The 13,487-nt window shown below is 37.7% G+C and overlaps 1 protein-coding gene across 3 annotated transcripts in view; it reads left to right on the top strand.

Annotated features, from left to right (window-relative positions):
• The window catches only part of LOC133606442 (sodium/calcium exchanger 1-like), a 132,149-nt gene that overhangs the window by 101,978 nt on the left and 16,684 nt on the right, over window positions 1-13,487 (top strand). The window lies entirely within an intron of this gene.

Genomic DNA, 13,487 nt, shown 5'->3' with positions numbered 1-13,487 from the left:
TATATATATATATATATTTGTTAATATTACTTCTTTAGTTTTTTTTACTTTTGCAATCGGATATTTAGAAGCTCTTGGGGGGAGCTTTTTTTTTTTTTTTGTTTACCATGTTTATTTTATTGCCTGTAGTGTGTGAGTGTATGTTTCTGTGTGTGTGGATGAGAGATTGTTTATGTGTTTGCTTGAGTGGTCCAGTTGTTGTGTGCATGTTTGTGTTGTGTGTCTGTGGCCCACAGTCCTTGACCATATGCCCTCTTCTCTTGTTCATGTTTCATGAACAGAGGAATGATTTATCTGACCATGATCACACACCCTCTTTGTCTTTTCATGTTTCTGAAATAACTCTATATGGATAGTTCTGATAGTGAATTCTCCTCTGAAATAGAGGAGAATGAAGATTTGACAAACTCCCACAATTTGGAATCAATCAGTTTCTCAGACCACATTAACTACAAATCACAAAGATTTATGAGCGAAATGGACCCAGATAGAAATGCTCCTCAAAACACCAACAATGATTGTTTATATTATACTGATGTCACATTTGATAAAACATTTATGCAAGATAAAAACATATCTCTAGTACATTTTAATAGCAGGAGTCTATACTCTCATTTTGATGATATCCAGGACTATTTGAATCAATTCAAATCTCCATTTAATATTATAGGTATTTCAGAGATATGGATGAATGAGAATACAAGTAATGAGTTTGAATTAAATGGGTATGAAATGTTTTGCACCAACCGTAAAAATAAGAGAGGAGGAGGTGTGGCTCTGTATGTGGACAAAAATATCAGCTGTAGTATTGTAAATGATATGTGTTTAGCTGTTGAGGAACTCTTCGAATGCGTCACTGTGGAATTATCATTTTCAAATAGGAAACACATTATTGTAAGCTGCGTTTATAGGACACCAGGATCCGACTTAAAAATATTTAATGAATGGATGGAAAAATTATTTAAGAGAAACAAAAAATATATAGTATGTGGTGACTTTAATATCAACCTTTTAAATCCTAATAAACACAAACACACAGCAGAATTTATTGACACCATGTTCTCCATGGGCTTATTCCCACTGATCACACGACCCACAAGAATCACATCACACAGCACCACACTTATTGACAACATATTTTGTAACATTGTAGATCAGACTGTAACTGGAGGCTTGTTAGTTAGTGATGTCAGTGATCATTTACCAGTGTTCATGGTGTATAATATTAACTGCAAAACATCCAAACCTGTAAATAGTGAATATTATCGTAGAGACACAACAGAAAGATCATTAACAGCACTAAAGAATGATTTAGCGAAACAAAACTGGGATTCTGTTTTTCAAACGTCAGATATAAATGCAGCTTATAATTTATTTCATGACATTTTTTTCTCACTTTATGATACACACTGCCCCATCAAAAAATGCACTATAACTAACTCCACAAAAACTCCATGGATAACCAAAGGGCTTGCGAACGCTTGCAAAAAGAAAAATTATTTATACAGGACTTTTTTTAAGCATCAAACCATAGAAACAGAACAAAAATACAAAACATATAAAAATAAATTAACCAGCATATTAAGAGCAAGCAGGAAAGAATACACCACCAAATTATTAATCCAAAAGAAAAATGATATAAAGGGAATTTGGAAGGTATAAAATACAATTATTGGGCACGGTTCAAACAGTCCTTGTTATCCAGAGTTTTTTGTTGAGAACGACCAAATCATAATTGATAAGAAGATGATTGCTGACGGCTTCAACGTGTTTTTTGTTAATATTGGGCCTGAGCTGGCAAAAAAAATCCCAATTAATGATGAACAGCCCACGGAACTTATTGAAAAAAATCTTTATTCGCTGTTCCTTACTCCGACTGTCGAAAAGGAAGTCTTAGAGGTTATTCAGAAAAGCAAGAACAAAACATCACGTGACATTTATGACCTCGACATGAGGACCGTCCGGAACGTAGCGGAAGAAATCATCAAACCATTCACATACATCTGCAATTTATCTTTTCAACTTGGACAATTTCCTTCACAATTGAAACTCTCAAAAGTCATCCCCATCTTCAAATCTGGAGACAAACACCACTTCACAAATTACCGGCCCGTCTCTCTTCTGCCACAGTTGTCAAAAATATTGGAAAAATTATTTGATAATAGACTTCGTGGCTTCATTGGAAAGCACAAATTATTATATGATTGTCAATATGGGTTCCGACAAAATAGGTCAACTTCATTAGCTTTAAGTGATTTAATAGAGAACATTACTAATGGTATCGAGAAAAACAAATTTGTTATAGGAATTTTTATTGATCTGCAAAAGGCTTTCGATACCATTGACCACCAGATTTTGGTAAATAAACTGGAAAACTATGGCATAAGGGGAGTGGCAGGGAAATGGCTGAAGAGCTACTTGAATGAGAGACAGCAGATTGTTCAGATCGACCAACATCAATCTACACTCATGAACATAACCTGTGGAGTCCCCCAGGGCTCGATACTAGGACCCACACTATTTATAATGTATATCAATGAAATATGTAAAGTATCAACACTGCTGAAGTTCATCCTCTTTGCTGACGACACAACCATTACATGTGCAGGTGACGACCTGAAGCAACTTCTGGCCTCTGTAACTGAGGAGATGATCAAGTTAAAAACTTGGTTTAATACCAACAAATTGTCTCTGAATTTAAAGAAGACCAAAATCATGCTCTTTAGCAATCGCAAAAGTGAAATACCCATCAGGATTGTTATTGATGATACACCAATAGAATATGTCCAACAAAATTCACTTTTAGGAGTGGTAATAGATGAAAATATATCATGGAAGCCTCATATAAATTACCTAAGGACAAAAGTTGCTAAATGTGTTGGAATGATGAGGAGATCATGTCATTTATTGAACACCAATGCTCTGCTTTTATTGTATCATTCATTTATTATGTCATATTTAAACTATTGTGTTGAAGTCTGGGGAAATTGTTATAAATCTCATCTACAGCCTTTAGTCACTCTGCAGAAAAAGGCCATTAGGATTGTGTCCAATGTTCACTACTTACATCGTTCGAATCCACTATTCATGGAGTTAAAGCAACTTAAACTGTACGATGTAATCAACTTTAAAACTGCTCAAATGATGTTTAGGGCATCCCAAAACTCTCTACCATCCAATATACAAAACCTATTCCAGGATAGAGATGCTCACCATAGTTACAGTCTAAGAGGAAACAAAAAATTACATTTGCCTAAATTTAGAACAACTTTAAAATCAATGTGCATTTCAGTGCGTGGAGTCAGTCTGTGGAACAACTTAGGGGAAGAGTTAAAAACCTGTTCTAACATGATTACATTTAAAAGACTGTTTAAAAAAGAAGTACTGAAGAAGTACGAGGAGGAAAGAGAGTGATGCCTTCAGCACAGAGCGATGGGAGAGAAGTGTATGGTCAGAGAGTGTTTGGGCCTGTGTGTGTGTGTGTGTGTGTGTGTGTGTGTGTGTGTGTGTGTGTGTGTGTGTGTGTGTGTGTGTGTGTGTGTGTGTGTGTGTGTGTGTGTGTGTGTGTGTGTGTGTGTGTGTGTGTGTGTGTGTGTGTGTGTGTGTGTGTGTGTGTGTGTGTGTTTTGTCTCGTCTTGTCTTGTCCCATAGTAACAGTGGTACTACTGTATTGTTAGTGTATAGGAGTTTTTCTTGTTTTTGTTTGTATAGTATTGTTCTTGTATTATATTGTTTATGTTAAATAGGGAGTGAGTGAGAGGGGTTGGGATATTATAAGCAATTGCTTCATCCAACCCCTTTTCAAGCCATGCATAAATGTCTCTGCCAAAATGTAAAAAAAAAAAAAAGTGTGTTGTTGTATTGTGCAGGTTTGAAATAAATACTTCAAAAAAAAAAAAAAAAAAATATTAGTTACAATTTCTACGTAGCAGTGATTAAAAATCCCTCATTGACATTATCATTAGACATTTATAAAAAATTAAAAAAATGAACAATACTGTCACAGTGGCTTACACTTGCATCGCATCTCATAAGCTTGACAACACACTGTGTCCAATATTTTCACAAATTTAAAATAAGTCATATTTTTGGTTAATTTAATAGTTAAAACAAATTTACATTATTGCAATCAGTTGATTAAACATTGTCCTTTACAATTATAAAAGCTTTTTACAAAAATCTACTACTCTGCTTGCATGTCAGCAGACTGGGGTAGATCCTGCTAAAATCCTATATATTGAATGAATAGAGAATCCTTTTGAATGGGGAAAAAAATAGTTTTTGAATCGAGAATCGTGTTGAATTGGAAAAAAAAAAAGATTTTGAATCGAATCGTGACCCCAAGAATCGATATTGAATCGAATCGTGGGATACCCAAAGATTCGCAGCCCTAATATTAACACTAAACCTTCTATTTTTGTTTATGTTAGATACATAATGGACATCATTAATGTAAAAACAATAGACATTATACTTTTATGTTTAATTTATGTTTATATTTTCAGTCTTACAAACCTAAATGAAGGCAGAAGTGTAAAGAAATAAAACTAAGGTAGAAAAATAATTCAAAAGAAGGAACATCAACCCTCAACAAAACTTCTGGAGTTTCTTTTTCTTCGTACTGTTAACTAGCTGCACACGCTGGAAACAAGTAGCGAGGGCAAAATAATGAATTTATTGACAGTGCAGTGTGAAAGCCGATTTGTTTACTTTGCATTTAAGTAAACGCAGTCTCAAAGAAATATAACCTGCTGGGGCAACATCCACATTTCAATGTCGGGCCCCTGAGCCCTTGGGCTCTTGAATCTGTGGCCCTCTTCATTATATAGTTGAATAGACCTGCTGTATGTTTTGGGGATTTTTTTTTTGGTTGGTTGAAGTTAATTTCGAACATGTATACAATTTCAGTGTGATACATCACATATTTTAATTTTTCTTTACAACATGTCCGAAAAGGAGTAGGAAGAAGCAGAGCTTATTTATTATTTTCTACATCATAGCAATTCCAGTGCGAACACATATTCACTTCCTGTTCTTCATTTGTACATAATTTACATCAATTTATTCTGAATACAACAGTTCTTTAGATAAATAGTTAAGTCAGTTATGATTCACATAATGAGATGAATAATAAATAAAGTTGGAATGGTATATATTATTTTCAATAAGTTTAATACATGTGTCATAATTATTCCTTGTACTTTGTAATCAATTGTAGTTTGAACAGTTTCTTAAAGTGAATAAAATTTGTATTTTGTTTGATTTCTTTGCTTAAAGTTTTGGTCATTGAATTTTCTTTTCATGATTGAAAAACAAAAAACAATTGGTTTATTTTAATTTTATTCTTGGAACACAAAAACTAAAATTGAAAAACAGTGTGGGGGGGTTCCAGTGTCGAAGATCCATAACTACATCTAAGAAATAGTTTTATTTTCATTTTGTATTTCATATACCAAAATATGAAAATCATTAGTCAGCAGAAACTAAAAAAGAATGACCAAGACTGATGGTATCTTTTGTTTCTGACACCGGAAATGGAAGTTGCAACCTAATGACAAGACGGCGAACTGGCCTGTAGGAGAAATCAGTGTAGAGTTTTATCCTGCTTTTATATAAAATATTGATCCATTACCATCTGATCTTTCTGATGCAGGATACAACACCACACTTTTTTGTTTTCTTGCCAGTCCGCGGTCTCGTCTTTAAGTATCAACTTCCGGTTCCGGTGTGAAAATATAAAAAAAAACATCAGTTTGTGGTGCGTTTTTTCCGTTACGGTTGACAGATTTTAATTTTTCTTACATGAAACGGAAAATTAAGTGAAAGTACAACTGTTTCTTATATATATTTATTGCTCTTTGACACTGAAAAAATTAACGCTTTGTTTTTCAATTTTAGTTTTTGTATTTCAAAATAAAATTTAAATAGAACAACCGTTTTTTGTTTTTCAATTGACTGGTGATTTTTATTTTTATAATTATGAAATAAATAAAACATCTGGTTATGTCTTTTCAACACGAAAAAAAGTTTATTTTTCAATTGTATTTTTTGTATTTCAAAATAAAATTCAAATAAATGTTTTTTTGTTTTTCAATTTCTATTTATGAAAATACATTACAATGACCAAAACATACACTGACTATCAGTGCTCTGTTGTTTTTAAGGGCCTACTGCAAAAACGCTATAGTCAAAGGTCCCCTGTTTGACAGGAGCTGCTCTTTGCTGGGGTTTTTTTTACAGCAATTAGCCGCATCTCTCTCATTGTTGTCATGTCAGCGCCTGTGGTTTGTTTGTTTAGCCTTTCCCTTTTGCATGGCCAAAGGTCCGCACCACCATAGGCACAAAATCCATGTCAAAGGCATCTTACCACAAGAAAGCTCAAAGGCCGCAACATGCTGCTGGTGCTCAGCCTGCCTTGCCTGTGATTAGAGCCTTGATGGTGGTGGGGTGGGGGAGAGACACTCAGGGGGGTCCCTGTGGGTCTCCTCGTGCTACTGGAGGACCATCCGGGGGGGTCAGCCCGAGTTCCATCTTTTCATTCCAATAATTGGGAGTGCTCACCATTGTAAATTGACTTAACCGCCGTGTAGTGTCGACAACGGCCGCGCGCCCGTCCCTACAGCGCCTATACCCGCCGTGTGCCGTGAAAGGGATAAACTTGTGGGAAGAGTTTCTCTCCTCGCCATCTGCCGTTGTAGACTAAAAGAGTTTGCTTTGGAGGAGCAGCAGAGCCTCGGAGCAAGCGCAGGATAATTAGACGATTGCAAATAGAAACAAGGATCTGTGGGAGACGATTAGCGTGACCCCGTTATGATCAACGAAGCAACCTCTGATTGGTCAGAAGGCATTGTGGACAAGTCAGTTCAGAACAAAGTGATGGAGTGAAGCATTCACTTTCAAATGTTTATTTGGACTTTTTATGCTGTTCTCCGTCATTAGGAGTTGCATTTCATTTGGAATTAACAATGCTGATCTAATGAAGTGTCAGGGGGAAAGCCATCACTCGTCCTCTTTATACGTTCCCGCCTCCATTTTGCGAGATGATGCATGACCAGGCGCCGCCTCATCGTGCAGCCATCTGCTCCCTCTCGCCTTTTTGGCCCCTGTCATGGCTTCATCTCGTTCACCGTCGTCTTCCATTACAAACTTGCAGCTGAGGAGTATTTATATGTCCATGCTAGCACTGACAAGGTCTAACACTGTTGTCAGTCCGTGATTATTGATTCTTTTTTTCATTGACAATAAAGACCAATGCTGTTTTTTAAAGGTGCGTAAAAAATAAGACCACAAGCTTAGGGTGCTAAGATGAACTAAACTAGTAGTCGAAATAAACAAAAGCTAGCATTAGAGTAACAACTAGAGATGGGTAAATGACGCCTCACTGAGTGTATGGCACACACACTACCTGTATCGACACTGCATGGCTTCTGTGTTAGTGTTTCATAATGGTCATAGACCAACATAACATAAATCTATCTTTTCAAAGGTATGCTTTTGAATATGTATCTTGAAGACAAGTCACCCCAACTTCTTTTTTTTTTTAGACACAGTCGAAAATAAACTTCATAAACAGTAAATAGATTCACCGGTCACGACATTAGGTACACCTGTACACCTTCGGAACGATACAGAGCTGCATAACAAAAAGCTGCTTTTACCAGCATTTTTATCACTGTATGCTACGATTATGTGAAAATAATACTTTATCCTACCTTATCCTGTGGTCCCTTAAGTCGTTAAAAATGTAAAACTGAATGTAAAAAGAAAAGTTTATTTTCACATTGTTGAGTTCTCCAGTAGATTCAGAGACACTTCAGCTTGCCTAAAGGAAGTTGCTGTTTGTGTTGCCTAATGTTTGCTCTGTTTTTGTAGTTTGTGACAAACTGCGGTAGGCGTACTACTAGTGGTGCGCGAAATAATCACTTGATTAAAGTACATTCTTTTATTTTTCCTATATTCAAACACAGTGTTACTATTCAAACTGTGTGTAATGTTACAGTGGCCAACATATTGTTAAATAAAACCCCTGCCTTGTTTTTCAGTAAGACTAAGGCCTACTACACTACTGTATTTTAATGCTGGTGATTGTGGTGGTACTTGGAGAGCCAAGTTTTTTCTGAAGTGGTACTTAGTGTAAAAAGTTTGAGAACCACTAATCTAGTTGGATTCAAGATGGCCATACTATATATAATTATTTGCCGCAAATACACGAAACTATGAAGTCAAGTCGAGGGCCACAAATATGAGCGAAGAGTTTGGGACCGCTGCTGTTGATGGAATGAAACTCCAATAAAATGAAATAACCCAAACATGCCTCCTTGTGGCTGAGAACAGTGTTTTTTGAGGTAAGGTTGTAGTCGAAGTAATTAATAGTATTTAGTAGATGTAAGTAAAGAAGTGTAACCATAGAGCTCATGTACAAAACCCAAAACCAGTGAAGTTGGCAAGTTGTGTAATTTGTAAATAAAAACTGAATACAATGATTTGCAAAACCTTTTTAATTTATATTCAATTGAATAGATTGCAAAGACAAGATATTTAATGTTCGAACTGAGAAACATGTTTTTTTTGTACAAATAATCATTAACTTAGAATTTAATGGCAGCAACACATTGCAAATAAGTTGGCACAGGGGCATTTTTACCACTGTGTTACATGGCCTTTCCTTTTAACAACACTCAGTAAACGTTTGGGAACTGAGGAGACCAATTTTTGAATTAGGCTTCATAATGCGCCACGCATTTTCAATGGGAGACAGGTCTGGACTACAGGCAGGCCAGTCTAGTACCCGCACTCTTATACTATGAAGCCACGCTGTTGTAACACGTGGCTTGGCATTGTCTTGCTGAAATAAGCAGGGGTGTCCATGAAAAAGACGTTGCTTGGATGGCAACATATGTTGCTCCAAAACCTGTATGTGCCTTTCAGCATTAATGGTGCCTTCACAGATGTGTAAGTTACTCATGCCTTGGGCACTAATACACCCCCATACCATCACAGATGCTGGCTTTTGAACTTTGCGCCCATAACAATCCGGATGGTTCTTTTCCTCTATGTTCTGGAGGACACAGTGTCCACAGTTTCCAAAAACAATTTGAAATGTGGACTCGTCAGACGACAGAACACTTTTCCACTTTGCATCATCTATCCATCCATCCATTTTCTACCGCTTGTCCCTTTTGCGGTCGCGGGGGGTGCTGGAGCCTATCTCAGCTGCATCCGGTCCATCTTAATTGAGTTCGGGCCCAGCGAAGCCGGCTGCGTTTCTGGGTGTTGTTGATAAATGGCTTTCGCATTGCATAATAAAGTTTTAACTTGCACTTAGAGATGTAGTGACAAACTGTAGTTACTGACAGTGGTTTTCTGAAGTGTTCCTAAGCCCATGTGGTGATATCCTTTACGCACTGATGTCGCTTTTTGATGCAGTACCGCCTGAGGGATCGAAGGTCCGTAATATCATCGCTTACGTGCAGTAATTTCTCCAGATTCTCTGAACCTTTTGATGATATTACGGACCGTAGATGTTGAAATCCCTAAATTCCTTGCAATAGCTCGTTGAGAAATGTTGATCTTAAACTGTTGGACAATTTGCTCACACATTTGTTGACAAAGTGGTGACCCTCGCCCCATCCTTGTTTGTGAATGACTGAGCATTTCATGGAAGCTGCTTTTATAGCCAATCATGGCACCCACCTGTTCCCAATTAGCCTGTTCACCTGTGTGATGTTCCAAATAAGTGTTGGATGAGCATTCCTCAACTTTCTCAGTCTTTTTGCCACTTGTGCCAGCTTTTTTGAAACATGTTGCAGGCACCAAATTCCAAATGAGCTAATATTTGCAAAAAATAACAAAGTTTTCCAGTTCGAATGTTAAATATCTTGTCTTTGCAGTCTATTCAATTGAATATAGGTTGAAAAGGATTAGAAAATCATTGTATTCTGTTTTTATTTACGCTTTACACAACGTGACAACTTCACTGGTTTTGGGTTTTGTACAAGTTATTATTACCTAATAATGTAATATATTCTCTGAATATGAATATAGACCAGGGCTATTCAACTGGCGGCCCCAGGAATGACACCAGACCGGCCCGCTAGTTCAGTTAAAAAACCCGAAAGAGACTAACATTTTTTGCAGCTGATTCCTAAAAACACTAGACCGCAGTCACATAGATAATCCTCGACTAGCTCTAAATTTGATATAAGCCCTTTGAGACACTTGTGATTTAGGGCTATATAAATAAACATTGATTGATTGATTAATAATTCTGCACTTTAAATGATGGTAAAACACTGTAACTTGACAACGTTGCTCACTGATTTCTAACTAGCATATTGTATATGTATATTGCACTTGTATTTTAAATTGTGTTTTATTACATAATTTAAATTTTGTCATGTATTTTTAATATTGTTGTATAATTTTAATTTTAGATGCTAAATGTGCCATAAAATGACTATAAATGGAAATTAGCATGGTGATAAATCTGGTGCAGCCATCTTTTTAATGTAACTGCACATTTCCTTTAAATAAAGTAAACATAAATGTAAGCTTTGCTAGGCAGCACGGTGGACAGGGGTTAGTGCATGTGGCTCACAATACGAAGGTCCTGAGTAGTCCTGAGTTCAATCCCGGGCTCGAGATCTTTCTTTCAATATTGTCTTGATGGTCACTTGCCAGCTGAAATCCTGCGTGGGATGTAATTGTACTTCTTGGTGGCATCAGTTGTGTTGTTTGTGTTGTGGTTGCGTGGCGGCCTGCTCGCTGTGTTTTGTCACAACAATGAAGAAGTGTCTAGTCGCTACTGTGAAAAGAATGGGGGCTGGGGGGTTGTGATGGTGGTTAGATGAAGATTGGAGGAGAAATAAAAAGCATGTTTGCGTGCATAGGTTGTACCACTGTGCTGATGATGCACTGCAGGACTGGTGAACATGCCAAAGTGTGTGTGTCACGTCTAAATAGATCCTATCTAGCTTTAAACCAGTTGGGGAGTGTGCGTGTGTGCGTGTGTGTGTACGCGTGCGTGTGTGTGTGTGTGTGTGTGTGTGTGTGTGTGTGTGTGTGTGTGTGTGTGTGTGTGTGTGTGTGTGTGTGTGTGTGTGCAACCTATGTATAGTCGAACCCATTCAAGTCTGTCCTGTTTATGCCGACAGCCCATTGACCAACTCTCCAAATCCCGGTACTCCATTTTTTTATTTCTAAAAAGCGTCAGCTTTTAAGTGGTCATCAACATACACGCTTTTGTCAACTTCAAATTTGGGATCCGAAGGGATCATTTCTAAACCGCGTGAAACGACAACAGCAACATAACTTCTGTCACTTTACAACGCATTAAAATGCACACTCAGCGACGTTCTGCTTAGTGCAAAGTAAGTTTTAAAATAAAAGCATGGCAGTATTAACCTGGATTCTATACCACAGAAAATTACAAAAAATATAGAAGTACAAAACATATGACAACAGAAAAATTCAAATACAAGTACAGATGACGTAAAATAAGTATGTAAATGTATAAAAAATGTTTTGGTTTCGATTTCAGTTATGTTGACAACTGATGATGTCAATGTCAGCCAATCCATCAATATACATGGCTTCTAATGTAGCGGTACTTGTTTTGGTTCTGTGCACTTAAATAATAATCATGGATTAGATCAGATGGATTAGACACAGCTGCCCTGGGGTATCGACTGACGCAAACATGGCTGATAATTTACATCTAAGGCCCCTCCGACCTCCACCAAACATTCCTTCACCTTAATACACCAGTGTGAGCAGCACTGGGTGCAAGGTGGGTGAATTGTCTTGTCCAAGGACACAACCGAAGTGACTAGGATGTTGGATTCCAACGGCCGCTTTACCATCTGAGCCAGGCCGCCCTGAACACAGCGTCTAATTCCATGCAACCTCTGACCGTCAAGTGCAAAAGAGTACATTGTGACTTGAAAGTCTGCTAAAAATGATGCCTCCAGTGTGTGTGTGTGGCTTTGAATCATAAAGCACGTGTCCAGTGTGCGCCAGCCCCAATTTGACTCCGCCTACGCCTCCTCTCACCTGCTTTGGAGCTTCCTCTAATGGCGCCCACACACACGCACGCACGCACTCCACAGGGCTGAGAGTGTTAGTCACCACAGCTGAAGTGTGTGTGTTATCATCCAATCACAAACACACCTGAACTGCTGCACACAAAAAGCTGTACATTTCTGTTAAAACATGCACCCCTAATATTTATCTTACAAATAAACCACATGGTGGCGCTGTAATTAAACCTCATAAAATGGATTGACTTGAAATTTCTAACATAGCCCAACAAAAAACTCAGGGTGTTTTGTTGAATGACTGCAACATGTGGTACACACCTTTTAGGACTGGTGTCAAATCTGAGCAAGCAAAGCAACACATTTTACTGACTTGGCAACTAATTTTCTAGCATGTCTTACCAAGTATTTTAACCACAACCCACAGGGGGCGTCTCTAATATTACCTACACCAGTGTTTTTCAACCACTGTGCCGCGGATACAGTCTGGTGTGCCGTGGGAGATTATGTAATTTCACCTAATTGGGTTAAAAATAATTTTTGCACACAAGTAATTATAATCCGTAAATAATATGGCAGAGTAACCATGTTATACTCTTCCATATCAGTAGGTGGCAGCAGGTAGCTAATTGCTTTGTAGATGTCGGGAACTGTCATGATCACAATATGCAGACGACAGCGGGAAGCAGTGTGCAGGTAAAAAGGTATGTTATGCTTAAACCAAAAATAAACAAAAGGCGATTGCCGCTAAGAAAAGGCATTGAAGCTTGGGCATGCTATGCAGAACTAAAATAAAACTGAACTGGCTGCGAAGTAAACAAAACACAGAATGCTGGACGACAGCAAAGACTTACAGTGTGTGGAGCGGAGACGGCGTCCACAAAGTACATCCGCACATGACATGACAATCAACAATGTCCCCACAAAGAAGGAAAGTGTCCACACAATTTAAAATGGTCTGGATTGTGAAAACAAAGCAGGTGTGGAGAATAGCACTCAAGGAAGACATGAAACTGCAACAGGAAAATACCAACAAAACAGGAAAAAACACCAAAAGAGGAGCGCCTGACAAGGACTAAAACACTACACACAGGAAAACACCAAAAAACTCCAAATAAGTCACGGCGTGATGTGACAGGTGGTGACAGTACACCTACTTTGAGACAAGAGCTATAGTCATGCATGCTTGGTTATGGTTTGAATTCATATTCAACAATTGCGAGAACGACTTTTTATTGTCAACATCGGCTACTGAGTTACGCTTTTTAATGATTTCCGCTTGTGGTGTGCCTCAGGAATTTTTCAATGAAAAAAATGTGCCTTGGCTCAAAAAAGGTTGAAGAACACTGACCTACACAGGACTATGTGACTGTGTCCATATTTCTTGGTAAATTCTACTCTCCCCATGGCACTTTAATCACATTACTTTAATCCTATCTTTTTGTTTTGAGA

The sequence above is a fragment of the Nerophis lumbriciformis genome, linkage group LG05 (assembly GCF_033978685.3).
Source record: "Nerophis lumbriciformis linkage group LG05, RoL_Nlum_v2.1, whole genome shotgun sequence".
In the NCBI taxonomy this organism is placed as follows: domain Eukaryota; kingdom Metazoa; phylum Chordata; class Actinopteri; order Syngnathiformes; family Syngnathidae; genus Nerophis; species Nerophis lumbriciformis.
The sequence above is the reverse complement of the archived record's forward strand: the minus strand, read 5'-3'. Positions and strand labels throughout refer to the sequence as shown.